The sequence below is a fragment of the Eptesicus fuscus genome, chromosome 1, assembly GCF_027574615.1.
Source record: "Eptesicus fuscus isolate TK198812 chromosome 1, DD_ASM_mEF_20220401, whole genome shotgun sequence".
Taxonomy (NCBI): Eukaryota; Metazoa; Chordata; class Mammalia; order Chiroptera; family Vespertilionidae; genus Eptesicus; species Eptesicus fuscus.
The window spans coordinates 131,218,391-131,231,701 of NC_072473.1; positions in this window are offsets into that span (position 1 = coordinate 131,218,391).

A 13,311-nucleotide genomic window follows, 5' to 3' on the forward strand; every position below is an offset into this window, starting at 1 on the left:
ACACCCCCTACCGGGGATGTGCCCGCAACCAAGGTACATGCCCTTGACCGGAATCGAACCTGAGACCTTTCAGTCCGCAGGCCAACGCTCTATCCATTGAGCCAAACCGGTCTCGGCATAGCTTCCTCCTCCCTTATATCCCTCCTTCACTCTCTAATTGGGAGGGTGAGGGGCACCAGCTGCCACTGGCCAGCCAGGGTGAAAGTCCAAACTGCTCACTCTGTCTCCACTGACATGGCAGCACTGGGTAGGGGGAGCATCTCTTTGGATCCTCTGCTGATGCCTGTTGGCAGAAGAGTGGCAGATGTCCAAACTCCCGCATGAGCTCTCAGCTGCTACCACTGGCAGGAGAGGAAAAGTGCCTCCCCAGATCCCTGCTCCTTGGTGGGGGTCAGGAGATCCTGTGCCTCCCTGGGCCATCTGGTGTCACCAGGTGGGGTTCGAATGATGCCAGGCCTGCTGAGCTGAGCATCCTAGCCCTGGGTAGCTGCTGCTGCTGGGTGGGGCATGGCAGTGTGGATTCCCTACTGGGTGTCCACTGATTCTGCCAGTGAGGGCAGTGTATGCCACCTCTGGCTGCCTGGTGTGGTTGGGCTTTAGCAAGCTCTTTGCAGTGAGGGAGGAAAATGCTTCCCCAGGCCGCCTGGCGCTGCCGGGACTCCCACTTAATCTTGGCTTGTGCTCCAGGAGGGAGAGGAAAGCAGTCCCCCAGCCGTCTGAGGTTACTGACTGGGGGACCCAAGTCTATATAGTACCTGCTCAGTCTCTGCTGACACCACGGGGAGGGGTAGTGCTATTGAACAGAAAAGGTCCATCCACCTGACTCTAGCAGAGCCTAACACTAACCACCAAGAATTGCAGTGAAGAAATATTGGTTATTTTATTGATGAATGGTGCTATCCATGAGAACAGGAAGCTAATAAATGCTCAAAAGCCTGAACTCCTTGATGGTGTGTAGGTTACAGATTACATAGGGCAAAATCACAAGACACCCTGGGTTGGGGGTTCTGGGTTGTGCTGGGAGCTGTTTGGTTGGAGGAAAGGAAGGGGTAATAAATCCTTCCTTTGTGTCTTGGGGACAGTTCCGAGGTCTGTTCCTGTGTCCCTCCGTGAGGTTTCATGGGAAAGTGGCCAAGGCAGGCATTCCACCTTAGGGCTCAGGAGCTGAACCGTAACTTAGGTCGGGATGTTATCTTTAGCCTGCCGAGGTCCAGATCTTGTGATCATTAGTCAGGTCTGAGCTATTGTCTTCTGCTGCCTTGGGGGTTGCTGATTATGGGGTTGAGGGAAGGAGAAGTTGAGAGAGAGAGAGAGAGAGAGAGAGATGATTTCTAGAGGTAGGATTTAAAGCTAAAGTCAATCAAAGTCATAAGGACCCATGGTTTCAGTAGGGTGGATGTCCTCAAAAGGTTTCTCTCCTTTCTCTCCTACTGGACTGGGTTTCTCTCCTTTTAAGGTCCTTTGGCCAGAAACAACAGGTTTTTCTTTGGTTTTGTTGGGTCTTGTCTGCTCTGATTGGAGATTACAGGCTGTAGGCTTCTCTAGCCTCGAGTCTGGGATATTGGAGAACCAGGGAGCTCACTGCCATGTTTCCTCAAGTCCCGAGGGCTCCAGCCCACCCACATTCCTCTTTCTACCATCAGAATCTCTTTATGATGAACTTTAGTATTATTTCCAGGGATTTTAGTTTTACCCAGCAGGAAGGATCAAGGAGAAATGAGTCTATGCCATCTTGTCTGGAACTTGAAGCCATCTCATATTTTAAAAGAAATTAATGAGATAATTAATGAAGAGATTTCTGTTTAGCTGTCAAAGAATTTGACATCGGGCCCTGACCCGTTTGGCTCAGTGGATAGAGCGTCGGCCTGCAGACTGAAGGGTCCCAGGTTCAATTCCGGTCAAAGGCATGTACCTTGGTTTCGGACACATCCCCAGTAGGGGGTGTGCAGGAGGCAGCTGATCGATGATTCTCTCTCATCGATGTTTCTAACTCTCTCTCCCTCTCCCTTCCTCTCTAAAAAAAAAAAAAAAATCAATAAAATATATTTTTTTAAAAAAGAATTTGACATAGGGAGTCACGACCACTTAAGTTTGCACTTGAAAGCCAAAACTATTCTTTTCCTTTCTTTCTTTTGTTTGCATGTAAAATAGAACCGATGATGCTTGGATTTGGGTGGAGAGATACTTCCAGCAGGCATAGGGGACTGTGTTCTGTCTTTGTTGAATCACCCATTGATGAAACTGTATGCAAGATCTTTAAACTGCTTGTGCTATTGCACAGACACTATGGTGGGGGGAGGGGGGGCGTACCTTGGCAGAAAAGGGCTCAGGGGACTGAAAGTGAAAAGGCCAAAATAATATAGAGAAATGAATGATCACTCTTGGCAAGACCGCCCTTCTCTCTTCTCTTTTCTTTCCAATCTCCCCCTTACCCATCACCCCAACATTTCACATGATTAAAAATAATGGGCCCCATTTCCCATAGATAAATAAAATAGCTACTTTCCACCTACCTAAGTTCATCTGTCAGTGCACTGTAATACATATGTAAATCCACAGACAAAAGGTCTGTAAGAATACAGACCAAATTGATAATGGTAGTTACCAAGGGGAGTAGGGATCAAAGAGGATTTTAGATTTATCTTTAATTGTTTTCAGGGGAAATAAAATGGTATTATTTCTGTAATTAACAGTAAATAACAATGCAAAACAACTGGCGCATCTGCCAAGCCATGAGAGAGTTTGATGCTGAAGAGAATTTAAGATATGCTCCCTTTTTCCGCAGTCAAAATTCTGTCAAAGTTGTGAAATCTGGTGATACCTAACATTCCTCGCCACTGACTCACAGGAACATTTTTACATAAAATTTGGAAAATTGTTGACTTTTGAGACAAAAGGGCAATTGTAAACGCTGGCAACTTTATCTGCATCATGGTTGAAATGATAACGTGTAAAAATGCACGTAGGTAAGTAACAAAGGAAACTACAGTGAGGGAGTCTAGTCCATGTGATAAGTTCATGAGTCCTGGTAAACTCAGTTGATTCTTTGCTATGTATGTATTTATATCCAAAATAATGCCATCAAATAGAGATAGTTTGCAAAAAGATTACAGAGAACTTTATAAAATTATTTCTCATTGTTTTATTTTTATTTTTAAAAATATTTTTATTGATTTTTTTACATACAGGAAGGGAGAGGGATAGAGAGTTAGAAACATCAATCAGCTGCCTCCTGCACACTCCCTACTGGGGATGTGCCTGCAACCAAGGAACATGTCCTTGACTGGAATCGAACCTGGAACCCTTGAGTCTGCAGGCTGATGCTCTACCCACTGAGCCAAACCAGTTAGGGTTTTATTTTTAAAATATTTATTATTTTTCTTTATTTTTTGTTTTTAATTTTTTTATTGTTTCAATTACAGTTTATACTCATTATTTTGTATTAGTTTCACATGTAGTTGCTAGATAATCATATACTTTACAAAGTGTCCCACCCCTTAGATATTTCTAGTACCCACCTGGCACCATACAAAGTTATTGCAATATTATTGACTATATGTCTTAGGCTGTACTTTACATCCCCATGACTATTTTGTAACTATAAATTTGTGCTTCTTAATCCTTCACCTCTTTACCCAGTCCAACAACTCTCCTTTCCTTTGGCAACCACCAGTCTGCTCTCTGTGCCTACGAGTCTGTTTCACTTTTATTTATTGTGTTCTTTAAATTCCACATATAAATGAAATCCTATGGTATTTGTCTTTCTCTGAGTGACTTGTTTCACTTAGCATAATACCCTCTAGGTCCATCCATGCTATTGCAAATGGTAAAGTTTCATTCTTTTTCATGGCCAAAGTAATATTCCATTGTATATATGTACCACCACTTTTTTGTCCACTCTTCTATTGATGAACAATTGGGTTGCTCCCATAGTGCTTTAATGAACATGGGGGTGCATATATTCTTTTGAATTAGTGTTTTAGATTTCTTTGGATAAATACCCAGAAGTGGAATTGCATTTTTAATTTTTTGAGGAACCTCCATACTGTTTTTCATAGTGGCTGCATCAATCTACCTTCCTACCAACAGTACATGAGGGTTCCCTCTTCTTCATATCTTTGCCAACACTTGTCCTTTGTGGATTTATTGATGATAGCCACTGTGACAGGTGTGAGGTGATATCTCATTGTGGTTTTAATTTGCATTTTTCTGACGATTAGTGACGTTGAACATCTTTTCATATGTCTATTGGCCATCTGTGTGTCCACTTTGGAGCAGAGTCTATTCAGGTCCTCTGCCCATTTTTTAAACTGGATTATTTTTGTTTGTTTGTTGTTTTTGTGTTGAGTACAATGACTTTTTTAAAATAAATTTTGGATACTAATCCCTCATCAGATGTATCATTGGCAAATATCTCTTCCCATTTAGTAGGGCTGTCTTTTTATTTTGTTGATGGTTTCCTTTGCTATGCAAAACCTTTTTAGTTTGATGTTTAATTTGTTTATTTTATCTTTTGTTTCCCTTGGCCAAGGAGATATATTAGAAAAATACTGCTAAGAGAAATGCCAGAGATTTTACTGCCTATATTTTCTTCTAGGAGTTTTATAGTTTTGAGTCTTACATTTAAGTCTTTAATCCATTTTGAGTTTATTCTTGTATGTGGTGTAAGTGTCATTTGGTGGGCTAGTGTCATTTTTTTTTCACGAATCTGTCCAATTATCCCAGCACCATTTATTGAATGTGCTGTCTTTACCCCATTGTGTATTCTTGCCTCCTTTGTCAAATATTAATTGACTATATAGGCATGGGTTTATTTCTGCGCTCTCTATTCTCTTCCATTGATTTCTGTGTCTGTTTTTATGCCTATACCATGCTGGTATGATTACTATAGCCTTGTAGTATAGTTTGATATCAGGTACTGTGATTCCTCCAACTTTGCTCTTCTTTCTCAAGATTGTTGAGGCTTTTCGAGGTCTTTTGTGGTTTCATATAAATTTTTGGATTATTTTTTTCTAGTTCTGTGAAATACACCATTGGTATTTAATAGGAATTGCATTGAATCTATAGATTGCTTTGTGTAGTATGGACATTTTAATTATGTTAATTCTTCCTATCCATGAACACATTGGAGAGAACTTTTAATTTATGAGACTTCACTTGTGAAAACTATATTCATGGAAAGGGACAGAAAATATTCATGGAACTGTGTTCTAAGTGTTTAACTTACATTTTCTCATTGAATCCTATCTTTCGCCATATCATTAGTAGACAGTGGGTATGCTTCAAAACAAAATGCTTTCTACTTTTTTGTAGGTTTCAGTGTTTAAAGCATTCACCATTCTGAACCCAAGGGAGAGTGGAAATAGCCAACTAACCTAGCCCAGTACTCATTAAACATTTGTGGCACAGGGAAATAATTTACAAATGAAGAAATAAACTCCTGTTTCTTTTTTTAATTTATACTAGTATTTCATTTTTTTTCCTTTTTAAAAATTTTTATTTTTTTATTTTATTGTTTAAAATGTTACAAATAGTAGTACATATGTCTCCTTTCTTCCCCCCATTGACCTCCCCTGGCCTCCCCTACCCCCCCACACTTGCTCTTACCCCAACCCCCAGTGTCTTGCAAACTACAGTGGGAAGGCAGTTGGGGGTTGGGGGGCTGAGATCAACCGAAGGACTTGTATGCATGCACAACCAATGGACGTAAACACCTGTTTCTTGAAAGGTTTCCTTTCAAGTGTTAACTAATATCGACTTGGAGAACTACTTTTCTTACCAATAGACTGAAAACAGTTTAGTGCAGTGGTCAGCAAACCGCGGCTCGCGAGCCACATGCGGCTCTTTGGCCCCTTGAGTGTGGCTCTTCCACAACATACCATGGCCTGGGCGAGGCTATTTTGAAGAAGTGGCGTTAGAAGAAGTTTAAGTTTAAAAAATGTGGCTCCCAAAAGAAATTTCAATCATTGTCCTGTTGATATTTGGCTCTGTTGACTAATGAGTTTGCCGACCACTGGGCTAGTGTAATCGATAGCTTACACCCAATGATGGGTTGTAAGCAGTGAAGCTTCCTTTTATCAGATGGTTAATGACCTTCATAAACCATATACAGGGTGGGGCGAAAGTAGGTCTACATTTGTATGGAAAATAATACAGTAATTAAAAATAATAATGCAAGAATAAACTGTGTTTCGTGTACTCACAACTGTAAACGTACTTTTGCACCATGTATTATGTATTAACGCTGATGAAAGTTTGATAATATTGACTCTCTCTCTTCTCAGAAGCCTGTCGGGGCTTGTGATTTATTTTCACAAGGAACAAAGTGTTTACTGATGGAAATTCAAAACAAAACACCAACCATTACTATAATAATCAGTTTTTTTGTGTGTCAGCTTGGCTAGGCTATAGTCCCCAGTTATTTAATCAAACACTAATTTAAGCTAGAATGTTTGGTAGAAGTGATTCAAGTCTATAATTAGTTGACTTTCAGTAAGGAAGATTATCTTAGTTAATCTCTGTGGGCCTGGTTTCATCAGTTGAAGGCTTTAAGAGCAGACATGATGGCACCCATTAGGTTGATGAGGATGGGCATGAGAAGAGAAGATGGAAAGTAGGAACATTTCAACAACAGGGCTAGTTAAGTGCTGCCTAGTGGAGGTGAAAAAAAGAATAGTCTAAGATGACCCCAAAGTGTCAGTGGTAGAACTGAGATAATTGCATCTCATCAATGGAAATGAGGATGTTTGAACAGGGAGGCCATCTGGGAAGGAGGAATGGGATGAGTTCAGTTTAGTATATGGTTGAGACCAGGGAAACAATTCTTTTAACTGTTCAAGTGAACCTATTTGGTCGATTTGAAGCTTGAGGAGTGGCAGTCAGGTGAATGGCTGTGCCTAGTGGTGCTGGTTGAAGCTATAAGGAAGGCTCGTGCCTAGAAGAAAGAATATAAAGAATATAGGGATAAAAGCAGAGGATTCAAGAACGAACCTTGTAACATGATGACAGATGAGATAGAGAGGGAAAAGGAAGGGCAGAGAAAGAAAGCAATGAGCTAGCTAAAGAGACCAAGTCTCAAAGAAGTAGGAAAAATGGAGGCTAGCATGCCTGGCCCAGGCAGTGCTCAGGAATTCACGGATGGTGGATAACTGCATTCATTATCACAGGAGCCAAGGTGGGAGACATTTTAAAGAACAAAGGAGTGATTATCAGTGAAAAAATGCTACAGGGAACAAAGTGTGATAAAAACACACACAACCCAATGGATCTTGACAAGAAGATTGAGATGTGCTCTTCTGAAGTATAAGTGGTACTGACACTGGTCGCATTCCTATGAACAGCAATAAAAGATGTGCCAGTGGCATGGTAGTTACGTGGTTCCTGTCCCTATCAAGTAGTTCTTCCTGAATTCCCTCAGTCACACAGGAAACGTCTTGCTCTCTGGAATCCAAGTCCAGCCTGTGGTATCCAGCCAAAGGTCATCTCTTTCCAGACATCTCTGAGCACTAAATTTTTTGCGTTCCCTGAATTTCATCCGAAGTAGAAAAAAAATCACCCACGAGTCTTTGGAAAAGTAGTGTCATGATTTTTTTCTACTCTTTCTTTCTTTTTCTTTCTCTCTTTCTTCCTTTCTTTCTTTTCTTTCTTTCTTTCTTTTCTTTTCTTTTCTTTCTTTCTTTCTTTCTTTCTTTTCTTTCTTTCTTTCTTTCTTTCTTTCTTTTCTTTCCTTCTTTCTTCTTCATGAAGCACTTTTTATTTTATTTTTAATTTTAAATAATTCTTTATTGTTGAAAGTATTACATATGTCCCCTTTTCCCCCCATTGACCCCCTCCAGTCCCCCGCCCCCTTACTCTTTTTAAAAAACTCTTCTTTACCACCTTTTTTGGTACTTCTTCAATACTAACTTTTATATAAAAAGAGATAATATGCTTACAAAGTTGAGAAATCAAAACTGTAAAAAAGTATATATTTATTTAAAAAAATATTTCAGAGAGGAAAGAACAGGGAGAGATAGAAACATCAATGAAGAGAATCATTGATTGGCTGCTTCCTGCACACCCCACACTGGGGATCAAGCCTGCAATCCTGGCATTTGCCCTGACTGGGAATCGAACCCACGATCTCCTGGTTCTTAGGTAGACGTTCAACTACTGAGCCAAGCTGGCTGGGCTAAAAAGGTATATATTTAGACATATTTGTCAATAATTAAATCTAAAAATCAAAATAAACAAACAAGGAATCTAATGAACAAAATAAACTGATGAATAAAATAGAACCAGAGGCATGGAAACATGGAAGATACTGAAGAATCTCAGAGGGAAGGAGACAAGGGGGGAGGGATGGGGAGAGATTAACCAAAGAACTTATATGAATACTAGTGGCCCAGTGCATGAATTTGTGCACATTGAAAGAAAATTAGACGAAATGTTTTAGTATCGCTATTTGCCCTTTCTCTATAATAGAAGTGTCAACCAAATTCGTGATCGACAATGACAGATTGAAACACACGCGTGCGATTGACACCAGCGAGAGCTTTGTATGTTTCATGCATGCACAAGTCAAATTAGCCTTTTATAGATATAGAGTAAACTTGCTTAATTAGACCTGCTTTCTGATGTAGCTAAACTTTTTCCAGCCCAGTGAAGCACCCCAACTTCTCTTTCAGGTAATTGTCAGCAACACAGCAGTAAATATCAACACGAAGCAGATTATTATTGTAGATCATGCAGGCAGGGAGAACAAAGGGTAAAATATTTAACTGCAGCAGTGTTTGAATATATTCTGTGCAGTGAGAAAACCTGAAGTCATTTTCAAGGTCCACCATTCCTTACTTCTTTTCAGTCAGGTCAAGTTTCTAAGCTTTTTAAATCTCTGTTTTCCAGCGAATGAAAAGAAAATAGGATTCCACCAAGTGTCCTATCTACCTACTCCAGGACTTCTGTGAGGATCAAATGAGATGAGGCATGGGAAAATGCTTCACAGACATTTGGTTAAAGTGTAAAATGTTTGCACCTGGCTATAAAGCAAGTCGTGTTCCTAGGCTGAAGAAACTGCAAGGAGGCTAGTCATCACTAGAAAGAGGAAGCTGGGCATTGCGAGGTGACGACATTACTGGGTGCCCACAGTGACCATTTCCAGGCTGGGCTGGGCTGTGGGCCACATTTTGTGCCATGGGGTCTCAGCAGTGTTGGCTGTGATTTGGTGGGCTGTTGCTCCAGGCTGGTGGCAGGGCCTGTGCCCTACTTGGGGGAAGCTGAGTGTTGCTTTGTGGGCGCCAGGTCTGCAGTGCCAGTGTGCATCATGGCAGCTCCTGCATTGAGTGTCTGCCGCCTGGTGGTCAGTGAGCATCATAGCGATGGTTGGTCGGACACTTAGCATATTAGCCTTTTATATATATAGATATGCATTGCCCAGGAATACAGACAATAGGGTTGTGAAGGCCTGGGGTGGGGCAGGATCCAGGTGGGAGAAATACAGGGAGGACATCTATAATACTCTCAACAATAATCATTGTTTTAAAAAAGGGATCTCATTCCCACTTCTGACCTCACACCCCTCATTTCCTCTTGCCTCCTATGGGTAGCTATTATTGGCTTATTTTTCCTTTCAGTGGCCCTTTATACAAAATTAAGCATGCATACACACACTTATTAGCTCTCCTTTTCTTTTTCAAAAATATATTTTTATTGATTTCAGAGAATAAGGGAGAGGGAGAGATAGAACATCAATGATGAGAGAGAATCATTGATGAGCTGCCTCCTGCATGCCCTCAAGCCTGCAACCCAGGCATGTGCCCTGATGGGGAATCAGACCATGACCTCCTGATTCATAGGTCGACGCTCAACCACTGAGCCACTGCGTCCAGGCTATCTCCCCTTTTCTTATACATAAGATAACATTGTGGGTACACTGTTCTAGACCTTGGTTTTGTAACCTCAAAGTAACATTTCTCTTTACCAGAACATAGAGATCTTTGGTGTTTTGTTTTTACTTCATCCTATTTAAATGTTTCTCTGCCCATCTTTGATTCCCCCCTCATCTTTAGTAATTTGCACAGTTACCTTATTTAGGCTTTCTAACTGCCTGGAGGGCTATATGTATTTTGAAAAACACCCGCAATGAATTTTGATATGCCCCTCCCTCTGGAATAGTGGTTAAGAGACAAGTATCAGTTTAAACCCAAGCTCTACCACTTACTTGCTATAGTAATGCTAATCTGTAGGTGAAAGGAAGCTCAGGGGTAGTCTTCTCCTCCTCCACTCCTACCTCCACCCCTCCACAGGAGTGCTGATCTGGATTGGGAAGCCTCCAGGGCAGTAGGTTGAACCACGGTCACAGTTGGAGGCACTTTCAGAGGAGCCTTTAAAGAGGTACGTGTTGCTTGTGGGCTGTCTCTACCTTTTGTTAGTGCCCTTCTGCTCACCCTCTCTTTGCAGCCATGTTCTAGGGGCAGAGGCTCCCAGGCATGGAGACAAATGGTATTTCTTTCCTTCTTGCAACCCTAGGTAGGGGGCTTTGTTACATCAGTAAAGAAAGAGCCATGCCTAGAATGTGGGCTTTGGGGCCTCAAGCCTTTCTAGCATAGCAAAATCTCAATCCTTGCAGTGGTGCACTGGAATTTGGGGCCAAAGCCCCTGCTAATACAAGAGTCACTTTGCTTTGTTGTATACTCCAGGCATAGATTTCCCTCGGAGACCTCTGGAACCAAGTAATTGGGGCAAGATTCAGGTTCTGCTCTACTTTGGTGAAATACATCCTCAGCCATATTGATCTCATGCTTTGGTAGACCCCTGCTTCCCAATCTCAAACATGTGACCCTAAACAAATGAGATACTAGATGTAAATTTCAGTTTCTTCGTCTGGCAAAATGGGAGCAATGACACGATCTTCATACATTTGATGTGAAGGTTAAATGGCTTGAAGTATGCAAAGTATTTAATACAGTACCTGGCTATTATAGCAGGTGCTCCATAAACTGTTGCTATTATTTTTACTATTGTTATTATTGCTGAGCAGTCTAATGTAGTGGTTAAGAGTATGGATTTTGGAATTAAACTGTTCTTTCTGGCTTAGGGTCCAGACTCTGCACTTAGCATCTGTTTGACCATAGGCAAATTGGCTAAACTCTGTAAGCTTCAATTTCCTCAATCATAAAAATAGGGACAATAGTAGTACCTCTCGCTCAGGGTTGCTGAGAGGATCAAATGAGATTGTATATGTAAGGTGCTTAACACAGAGCCTGACATATAATAAGTAGCTGCTCTATTTAACAGCATTTAATAACCCAAACCCAAATACGCTTAAATGATTTCTGCCACTTCAGATGAGTTGGGAGGTACTTCTTCTGAGGGGTGGACAGAGGAATGGAACATTTTCCCATAAAAAAACGCACTCATTTAAAATTTAACAGGATAGATGAAGGATACAATATAGGTCTCAAATGCTGCCCTATTGCCATAGGCTTTGGCCATTCATTTGTTTTACAAGTACATGTTAGCACCAAAGGGTTTATAATGTTATAACATGAATAAAGATGTATAAAGGAGGTCAGCATTTTTTTTTTAATTTTAAGAAGCCGAGCCCAGGTTCAAGTCAGAAATGTCTGACTCATAAAACCTAAGCACCACATTTATGCACATGTTTTTCTTTTTTTCTGTTATGTTACCTTTAAAACAGTAATGGAAAGGGAGTGATCATATGACACCTGAATCCTGGTTGAGTGCTACCATTATTACTATTTAGAAGGCAAAGAAGTACCTTCTAAATAAGAAATTCCAATTAAGTCTCATATGAAGACAGCAATATATTTATACAGAGGAAACCGAGAGAAAATCCATTTAAAATAAATAAAGAGTATGTTGTGCATTTAGGATTTTACGTTTAAAAAATATTTTTTGTAATTGATTTCAGAGAGGAAGGGAGAAGGAGAGACAGAAACATCAGTGATGAGAACCATCAATTGGCTGTCTCCTGCACGCCCCCTACTGGGGATGGAGCCCACAACTGCAACCCAGGCCTGTGCCCTGACCTGGAATCAAAATGCGACCTCCTGGGTTTATAGGCTGAAGCTCAACCACCTGCCAGGGTAGGATTTTACTTTTCTTTCAAATTTTAGATTTACAATTAAGTCTTTGTTCCAGGAAAGAAATAAAAGCCATTGTCACTGCATTCCCCCCAAATTTGGAGCATCACTGAATACTTCCCTGGACAATCCTGCACGTTTTATTGATGACGGCCAAGCTCACCCCTGAACACTAGAGGTGGGAAGATGTCAAGATATAAAGAGGGAGGGTAAGCAAGGAAAAAAACTCATAGACATAGCCAACAGTATGGTTATTATCAGAGACAGGGAAAGGGGGGTGGGAGGAAGAAGAAGATGGTAAAAGGGGGATACTTGGTGATGGAAGGAGACGACTTGGGGTGATGAACACACAGTACAATATACAGATGATGTATTATAGAATTGTACACCTGAAACCTATATAATTTTATTAACCAATGTCATCCTAATAATTCAATAAGAAATTATTTTTAAATCCTCACTTGAGGATATTTTTCCATTGATTTTTAGAGAGAGTGGAAGAGAAAGGGAAAGACAGAGAGAAATATCAATGTGAGAGAAACACATCGATTGGTTGTCTTCTGCACTCGCCCTGACCAGGACCTGGGCCGGGTAGGAGCCTGCAACTGAGGTACGGGCCCTTGACCAGAATCGAACCTGGGACCATTCAGCCTACAGACTGACGGTCTATCCATTGAGCTAAACTGGCTAGGGCTCAATAAAAATGTTTTTTTTTTTTTTAAAGAAGGAAGATAACAGATCTGAGAGTGACTAACTTCTCCCACAAGCCCAAAGCAAGTAGTTGACTGCTCTTTTTTTTTCTTTATATTTTATTGAGTTTTTACAGAGAGGAAAGGAGAGGGACAGAGAGCTAGAAACATCGATGAGAGAGAAACATCGACCAGCTGCCTCCTGCACACCCCCTACTGGGGATGTGCCCGCAACCAAGGTACATGCCCTTGACTGGAATCGAACCTGGGACCCCTCAGTCCGCAGACTGACGCTCTATCCACTGAGCCAAACCGGTTTCGGCTGCTCTTTAATTTTAATTCAGCCCCAGCATCAACTCACCACTCGGACTTTATGCAACATTTCCCAATTGAATAAAATAAACTTGAATACGAAAACACATCAGAAGAAAATTTAAGTCAGCAACTGCCATGCTCTTATCTCTGTTTCCAGTGAATACTGCTGATGTTCTTAAAGGTCCCAGGGAGAGCCTCAGTGGGCAGAGACTGCTGTTACTATT